Raw genomic sequence first — 9,748 nt, 5'->3', positions numbered from 1 at the left:
CGCATGCACTTCCAGCTATCCTTCCAGTCCCAGATCTTTATCATGTGGTCATCTGATGCCGACAGCAAAAAAGTGCGAGTTGGACTTGCAGCCAAAGACCTGATGTGATGACCATCATGAGCTTCGAAGCTCTTGATTTCTTCCATTGTGTCATAGCTGTACACGTAGATGTACCCATCTCCACCACCAGCCACGAGCCATTCCTCTCGCTCAATGAATGTTGCCGAATATACTGCAGTTAGAATTTGGAAAGGTTAAGAATCAGTGCGGTGGCTCATGCCTATATGTTCAAGTTCATGGTGAAAGGGAGGTGAACAGGGAAGCCGATGAGAAGGCATGCCTGGTTCGTCTGCGCTGACTTCAAAGCACTTCTCCTCTGTCTGCATGGCAAAAGAGATTATTTGATCAGTCCCAACAAAATATATTATGGCGTAACATGATATGACACACTACTTAAGCACACAGAGTACACACCCAGCAAACCAATACCTTGGTCTGGTAGTTCCAAATGCAAACACAACCCCTCCGGTTGCTGGTCAAGATCCTATATTGCACAACCCGAAAAGTTTTAACGTGCATAGAGGATATGTCGATGCCCACACGAATTAAGTGAAGTACTCACCATGTTTTGTTTGAGTGCACCTCCACAGACAGCACCTGCCGATAGTTTTGACTGGCTATGATCTGATCCAAGAGAGCACCGAACAACAAGTTACATGATACCTCTACATGCCATTAAGCTACTAGAAACTCCCAAACTAAAGCACAAAACAAAAAGAAGAAGAAGAAAAACATACCTCTGCTGCTGATTGGATCGACTGTCTCACAAAACAAACAGAGGAAAATTGGATAAGGAATTTTAAGAATGACAATTTACACATCATCAGTGAACATATATGGCATGTTTTTTCACCCAATCTAAAGCAAAAAAACAAAAGAACACGTGCCTGATTTGAGGTTGTACCCTCTTGTGGGTCACAAACAACACACAGCTTCACCTCTTTCACAGCATCACCAGCTAAGGAATCTGGATGGGCATTCGTAAGTTGCTCCTCACGCGTTGTACTGCTCCGGAGGGTTAGAAACTCGCCAGTTCTTGATGGCTGCTCCTTATGCTCGCGCATGGTCACATTTATGGTGTAGATGCAATTTGGCAGCACAAGACCGCAAAGCGGTAGCTTTGTAAGGTAGATCCTCGGATTTTCCGTTACAAGCATGAAGGCGATATGACCATCTGTCGTGTTCGTTAGAGAAAACGAGCAGGAGATCAACCTTTTTGGCTCAAAAGAGAAGCGGAGCTTTGGAGGTTGCACGATCAGACGCCTACTGGACCATGCCAAAGGCTCTGGAGGTTTCATGATCAGAGGCCTACTGGAGTATGCCAAAGGCTCTGGAGCGATCAAAGGACAACTGTAGCAGCTTGTCAGTCCATTGAGCGTGTCAACAATGTATTCTATGGAAGGTCTCATCTTCCTATCAATATGCACACATTTTAGTCCGAGAAGAATGCATGCTTTTATCTGCTGCAAGAAATCTCCATCGAGCGAACGGTGCTTTGACGCTATATAATCATCCGTCCATTTACAGTGTACCTATACACATATAGACTTTGAATATGGTCATTGGAAACAAAATAGAAGCTAAAATGTAACGGAAGTTTCTAAATTTGGATCTGTGTAAAGTAAAGTAATATTTACTCTTACTTCATATATGTATTCTCTTCCACATGAGTCTTTCTTGCCATTCTTCTTTCCTGTAGTGGTCTCCAAGATTAGTACACCTAAACCATATATGTCTGACTGGGTGGAGAATTCTCCTCTGTGTAGATATTCTGGAGCCATGTATCCACTGAATAGAATTAGCATTAATTCAATAAGCGTTACTGGAGAGGAGAAAATATAATTTACATTACCATAAAGGACCGAAAATATTTTACAAGTTTATGACGGGCTTACTATGTCCCCATGACATCTTGGGTATTTAACCGTGTTAGTTCTGGATCAAGTAATCTCGAGATACCAAACTCCGCAATTTTCGGTTCCATATCATCACCCAACAGTATGTTTTGAGGCTTCAGATCCATATGGATAATGCCAACTCTATGTAGAAAAAGTAAGCCTTGGCAGATCCCCTTAATTATTTTGAACCGAGTGTTCCAGTCCATGCCGTTAGATTCTACAGAAGTTATACAAAAAAACATGTAAGTACCCTAGGATTATGACCTCCAACAATATTTATTTCTTAACATATTAACAACACAAAAAACATTGGCGAATGACAAACTTTCAGTGAAGTACTACAAGACTTGTTCAGTTCGCAATATGCAATATTATCACCTCATTCTGCCATTTTCTTTATATGAGTACAAAATTTAAAGAAACATAAAACCAACAAAAGAGCTAGATAGAGTATAACGCCGCAAAAAAATGAGTATATATAATACTACAAGAAACTAAAGTAGAAACACAATTATGCCAGATAGTGGATTGCTTACCAAAAAGATTTTTGTGAAGACTTCCCATAGGTAAATATTCGTAGCAGAGTAAACTTTCATAAATGTCTGCAAGAATATACCTTCCCTCTTTCTGCACTATTTTCTTTTGACCTTCATGACAAAAGCCGACTAACTTCACAATATTGCCGTGTCGGAGAGCCATGATATTTTGAACTTCATTAGAAAATGTTTTGTCACGTGCGATCGGAGAATTTTCTGCAAGCTTCTTCACAACAATCATTGTACCATCTGCCAGAATACCCTGTTTAAGTGTAGTTACATACATCAGCATAACTGTTCTTTTATCAACTTTTGAAAAGACAAAAAAGAGGTAATGCTCAATCATATGTACCTTATAAAGATTTCCAAATGCACTTTTACCAATCAGTCGTTCATCGGAAAAGTTATCTGTCATTTTCTTCAAAAAGTCAAGTGGTAGGTGCTTCGGCATTGTACACAGAACGCTCAATGTCCCACCTTGGAAGCCGGTGCCTATTTCTGATGATTGAATTAGTTATGGATGTCAGGCTCATCTTTCTCATTTTTCATTTCCGAGAGATGCGAGTGTTTTTATTTCTGATGCACATAGCTAGCTTCGCTGAGAAAATTACGCTCTACGAGGCATGAATTGTGTGAGTTCTACATTTACCACCTCATCCTCCATCACATCCAAAATATTATTTTTTTCGATAAAAGGTGGACTTTATTGGCTTAAAATAAAGCATCAAGAGGATACATAACATACTGAGCACACACCCGGCCTCTGCATAATTAGGATGCACATACCCAAGCCAACACACACAGAGACGCGGAAATATACTTATTTGCACGGTTACAAGGAAGACATGCAGATAGAACCACAACCACCACTCATGAACACCAGTGAGTGCACCTACGCAAACACGACTAGCTTGATTATACCTTATGCATCTGTGAACCTGGGCTGGGAGCACACACAAGGACGAGTTTGTGCACCCATAAGCTTTTAAAAGGTGTCCTCGAACGAGAATATTTTCTGTCGAAGCACAGTTATGAAGTGTGAACCTACGATTTTCCATCCAAACATCCTTTTATGTTTGTAGAAACAAATTGTCCGCACTTATGGTCACGGTTGTTGTTAGAAACTGGCATAGGTTGATCTCTTTATGTTGTAAGACCGCACCGTATATATTTTGATTTAATGGAAATACCATAGAACTATTGTTCTACGGTTTCTCATAAAAAAACGGTTGTTGTTAGAAACTGAAAAACATTTTTTCTTGTACAGCTCTCACAAATGGAAATATTGTTCTCGCTGCAGTTTTACATTGTTGATCCAGCCCCGGCGCCGAGTACTTTTCGACGACAGTGACACGCGACGACAAACAATGATAAACGAGAAGCTCTGGATTCCTGATTATATTGATCGGAGCTAGCAAAAAGAGCTACGTACGCCACACACGTACGTATACTGGCCGGCAGGGGCGGATCTAGTACGGGTGATGTGGGTGCCATGGCACCCCTTCAAAATTGTAAAATAAATCTATAATCTATAACATCTAAATAGTTCATTCCCATTATCCTATTTTTTTTTGACATGCAGTCTATCCATCTCACCATCCATGTCCCACCACATACCTCACATGACATGGCAAGCCACATCATCCACTTACAACTTTAAAAAAAAAAAGAAAAATCCAGTCCTCCGACTATGGCGTTGCAAGCCTGTAAACTATCGTCCGCTGCAATTACTCGCCCAACAATTGATTTATGTTGCTTGCTTCATCTTCTGCACAAAGTTTGTTGCCTCTTTATCTTCTCCACATAGTCCGATGGTTTATGTTCCCCTTCATATTCTCCCCAAGCATCGTTTTAGTGCTTGATGGCCTACGGGCGGTGATTGTCAGCGACCACTGCACCAGAACTCGAACCTCATCGCTCTCTTCGCCTCCAAGTAGTTCCCCGAGGCACCGCCGCCTGCATCATGCCCTGATCCACCTCCCCAAGGATCTCCTCTCAGAACCCACCCCGCTCATCGTCACAGACACCTCCTTCGTGTCCTGATTCCCAAACTCGATGGCCTTGGCCTTTCTTCAGTTTGATTGCGTTTTGATGTATGGATTTCGTTACATCCTCGCATCTATATTTTGCAGACCCGGGCGCATGATAGAGCTGCTTACAGGGTGCCCGGCCGCGGCGGCGGACACAATCGTGCTGACGTATCGTGCGACAGGGCTAGGACGCGGGAACAGATTAGCTCTTCTGGCTTTCCCAAGCTCCGGTGATCCGGGACGCTGCCTAACAGCCTTCCACGTTCAAGTTGGTGACGCTAAATAGATTGAATTTTGTAGTCATTGATGATTTTGTTTGTCTTGAACAGCTGATCAGGTGAAGGCGCTGATGGAGTGATGGTCATGGTAGGGACGTAGGCTGCAAGTTTGACACAAGGATGAACGGATGCCTCCATGTCAGATGAGCTCTGCGGCCAATTTGTGTCACCTTTTTTGGCGTCTCTAGAACCCCATATCTCCTGCCCGCCGTGTCATGAAAAAGCCCCTAATACTTAAACAGTGCCAAGGACTTCGCCTGTGAGCAGGTAGCTACCGTCTTGATGTTGAACTGTCACATTGTATGTGTACCTTGTAACGTTATTCTATTGTAACAGTAGTGGCTAGAGTGTAGGGCGTCCTAGTCAATCGCCATTATCCCATCATGGCCCTGCATGCAGGGATCACGCCTGTGTATATCTACCTGTAACTGAATCAGTGAATGGATGCGGGATTCACAATTCTTGTTGGTAAGCCAGTCATGTCGACCAGCTCCTCCCACTCTCCCTCCGCCTCGCCTCCCCTCACTCGTGAAGACGATGGCTCGGCCGCTGCAAACCTCTCAGCTAGCCTGTCTCCTGGCGAGCGGCCACGCGCATCGCTCTCCTCTGATCTCCCTGCAGCTGGCGATCTTCCCCTAGCTTCACACCCACCCAACCCTGCGTCTCTCTCCACGCCGGCACCCCCCGCTGCACCCTCCTCTCCCATCCCAGCCAGCATCATCGGCGTCCTTGACTTCAAGCTGGCCCTCGATGGCAGCAACTTCACCCGCTGGCGCAACTATGTCACCCTCGTGCTCGTGCGGTACCATGCGGAGGACCACATCCACGCCGGCGCGGATCGCCGGCTCGCCGACCCTACTTGGTGGGACGACGACAACACCATCGTCTTGCTGTTCTTCTCCACCATCGACGGCGACCTCCTCGACATCGTCGCCCCCGCCGGCTCCACTGCGTTCACCATCTGGAGCCGCCTGCACGAGTACTTCCTCCCCAATGAGGCTGAACACGCCATGCATCTGGGACAGGAGTTTCGGGGCTGCGTGTGTGGTGATCTCTCCATCAACGACTATTGTCGTCGTCTGCAAGGGATCGCCGCCTCCCTCGCTGATGTCAAGGAGCCGGTTACGGATCGAGCCCTCACGTTGCAGATGCTCGATGGCCTCGGCCCCAAGTTCGCCATGCAGGCCGCCATCATTCAGGCCACCGTGCCGCTACCATCCTTCAACCAGGCGCACTCTCGCCTCGTCCTCACCGAGCTGACCCTGGACAAGCGCGCTCGCGCCGAAGGCACCCAAGTCCTCGCCGTCCAGAACGGCGGCCGTGGCGGCTACGACCGCGACGGCGGTGGTGGCCACGCGGGACAGCTCGGCGCCAACCGAAACAGTGGGCGCGGCGGGCGTGGACGCGGCCGTGGCCATGGCCGCGGTGACACAGCCGGTGGGCGTGGCGCTGGGGGCCGGCCCTGGCTCGGCTATTTCGCACCGATGGGGATGCCCTTCCCTCTGCCGCGTGCCCCCTGGATTCCACCCAACAGCACCGGCATCCTCGGCCCCCGCCCCGGCATCCCGCAGCAGGCCTATCCCGTGATGCTCCCAGCGCCCCCGCGCCCGCTCCCGCTCCACCCGCCTCGTACGGCACACCGCCTCTCGCGTGGGACGCCAGTGCCCTCTACCACGCCGCGCCCAGCTACGGCACCGCTTTCTCGCCGCATGCTGCCGAGTGGATCATGGATACAGGAGCCGCGTTGCACGTCTCCGGGGACCCAGGTACCTTGACCTTGTTTCGTCCCCTATTAGCACCTTATTCTCGTCATATTATTGTCGGTAATGGAGCTCGGCTCCCTGTGCTTGTCCTTGGTACTACTCATCTTCCACCTCGTCCCTTCTATCTCAGTCACATTCTGCTTTCTCCTAATATTGTTAAGAACCTTATCTCTGTACGCAAATTTACTCGCGATAATTTATGTTCTGTGGAATTTGACCCAGCTGGTTTTACCGTGAAGGATCTACCCACCAAGGAAGTTCTTTTGAGATGCAACAGTGAAGGTGATCTCTATCCCTTCTCCGGCAACAATGGCGCTGTACCGTCGACGGCCTTCACCATCTCCACACATGACTTGTGGCACCGGCGGCTTGGGCACCAGAGCTCTTCCTCCTTTTCCCGTTTTCCTTAGATTTCCTCAACACTTGTAATAAACATGCCCGCACTTCATCATTATGTACCGCATGCCAACTTGGCAAACATACACGCCTCCTTTTCCTTCATCCACCTCCTACACCACCGCCCCATTTCATTTAGTTCATTGTGATTTGTGGACATCACCGGTTGTGAGTTACTCAGGCTACAAGTATCATCTTATGATTATTGATGATTATACTCATTTTTCGTGGACCTTCCCTCTTCGTGCAAAATCTGAAACTTGTGATGTTCTTCTCCGATTTTTTAAGTTTGTCCTTACCCAATATGGCCTACTTATTCGATGTGTGCGGTGTGACAATGGCGGCGAATTTCTCACCACCATTCTTTGTGACTACTTCTCTTCTAACGGCGTTTCTTTTCGTCTCACCTGCCCCCACACCTCTCCACAAAATGGGAAGGCCGAGCGGCATATCCGCACGACCAGTGACGTTGTACACATGCTCCTCTTCCAGGGCTCGCTTCCTCCTCCCTTATGGGCAGAAGCTTTGCACACCGCCACCATCCTTCTCAACATACGTCTGTCTCGTGCCATTCATCATTTTACCCCTCACTTTCTCCTCTATGGCGTCCACCCCACCTACGACCACCTCGGCACGTTTGGGTGTCTCCGCTTCCCGAACACCTCTACTACCGCTGCTCACAAACTCTCACCTCGCTCTGCTTGTTGCATCTTTCTTGGGTACCCCCGTGAACAGAAAGGCTACCGCTGTTTTGATTTATCCACGCATAAAGTTATTATTTCTCGACATGTGGTATTTGATGAAAGTTCCTTTCCTTTCTCTGATCTCGCAGGATCCCTCGCCGCAGAAAATCCGGCGCCTCCTCTCATTTCCCGTTCTTCGTACCCAGCCTTCCCGCTGGCCCGCGCGCCCACCCTTCCCCGAGCACCAACTGTCCCCGTTTCCATCGGTCACCCCCGCCCAACCAGCCCACCCGCGCCCATGCCAATCACGCCACCCGGCCTAGTCCCTCGCCAGGCCCCACTCCCACGATCCCGCCAGCCCCCGATCTCTCGGGATCCTCCCCATGCACTCCACCGTACGTATCGCCCTCGGGATCCTCCCCATGCACGCTCGATCTCCGCGGCTCCCCTGCCTCTGTTTCGCCTCGCCCCTCCACGCCACCTAATCGGCCCCTACCAGCACGCGTCCTCCCCGTTGCACCGCCCGCTGACTTCACCCGATGCAGACCCGAGCCAAACTGGCTACGCCATGCCAAAGGACATCCTTGATCTTCACGTATCCACCACTCCCTCTCCTCTGCCATCCTCGTACCGAGCAGCACTCAAGGACCCGCACTGGCACGCTACGATGCTAGATGAGTTTAATATGCTAATTCAGAATGACACTTGGTCTTTGGTTCCTGGTCCTGCAGGTGTGAACGTGGTGACCGGAAAATGGATCTTCCGCCACAAACTTCATCCTGACGGCACCTTGGCGCGGTACAAAGCTCGGTGGATGGTGCGCGGCTTCACGCAGCAGGCCGGCGTCGACTATGGGGAGACGTTTAGTCCCGTGGTCAAGCCGGCCACTATCTGTGTCGTCCTCAGCATTGCGACGGCTAACGGGTGGCCCATCGGGTAGATGGACGTCAAGAATGCATTTCTCCACGGCGATTTGGCTGAGACCGTCTACTGCCTGCAACCCGCGGGCTTTGTGTATGCGGCTCGTCCTACGCATGCTTGTCGCCTGAACAAGTCTCTCTATGGGCTCAAGCAGGCGCCCCGCACTTGGTTCTTCGGTTCAACAAATTTCTCCACACGCTTGGCTTTGTATCGTCCAAGTGTGACACCTCCCTCTTCATTCTCCGTCGTGGGAACGCCCTCGCCTATCTTCTTCTCTATGTTGACGACATTATTCTCACTGCCAACACTACCAGCCTACTTCAGTCCCTCGTCACATCTCTCTCCGGCGAGTTCTCCATGAGCGATCTTGGCGATATTCACCACTTCCTTGGGATCAATGTGCATCGCTCCACCACCGGCCTCTTCCTCTCGCAGGAACAATACGCGCTTGAGATCCTTGACCGTGTGCATATGCTTAACTGCAAACCTATCTCCACTCCTGTTGACACGCATAGTAAGCTCTCTAGCACCGATGGCGTCCCTTTCCATGATCCTACGCTTTACCGTAGTCTTGCCGGCGCATTACAGTATCTTACCTTGACGCGTCCCGACATCTCCTACGTCGTCCAGCAGCTTTGCCTCGTCATGCACGCCCCACTCAATGTCCACTATCAGCTCCTCAAGCGTGTTCTTCGCTACCTCCATGGTACGACTCACTATGGCTTGCAGCTGTACCGCTATTCGTCCCACGATCTTCTTGCCTACAGTGACGCTGATTGGGCTAGTTGTCCCGACACTCGCCGCTCCACTTCCGGCTTCTGCATTTTTCTCGGTGCTAACCTCATCTCCTGGTCGTCTAAGCGGCAGCACACCGTGTCCCGGTCCAGCGACGAGGCCGAGTACCGTGCCATCGCCAACTGTGTGGCGGAGTCGTGCTGGCTTCGACAACTTCTTGGCGAGCTTCATCGTCCCCCTCGCCGTGCCACCGTTGTCTATTGTGACAATGCCAGCGCCGTGTACCTGTCGTCCAATCCCGTTCAGCACCAACGGACGAAGCATGTGGAGATTGATCTATACTTTGTTCGTGATCATGTGGCACTCGGCGAGGCTAAAGTGCTCCACGTCCCGACTACATCCCAGTTTGCCGACGTCTTCACAAAGGGGCTGCCTTCTTCGGTGTTTC

At 49.6% G+C, this 9,748-nt stretch overlaps 1 pseudogene; it reads right to left on the bottom strand.

Annotated features, from left to right (window-relative positions):
• LOC119339264 overlaps positions 1-9,748 on the bottom strand; it is a 68,181-nt pseudogene that overhangs the window by 33,199 nt on the left and 25,234 nt on the right.

This window comes from Triticum dicoccoides, chromosome 7B (assembly GCF_002162155.2).
Source record: "Triticum dicoccoides isolate Atlit2015 ecotype Zavitan chromosome 7B, WEW_v2.0, whole genome shotgun sequence".
NCBI lineage: Eukaryota > Viridiplantae > Streptophyta > Magnoliopsida > Poales > Poaceae > Triticum > Triticum dicoccoides.
This window is presented reverse-complemented; position numbering and strand designations above follow the sequence as displayed.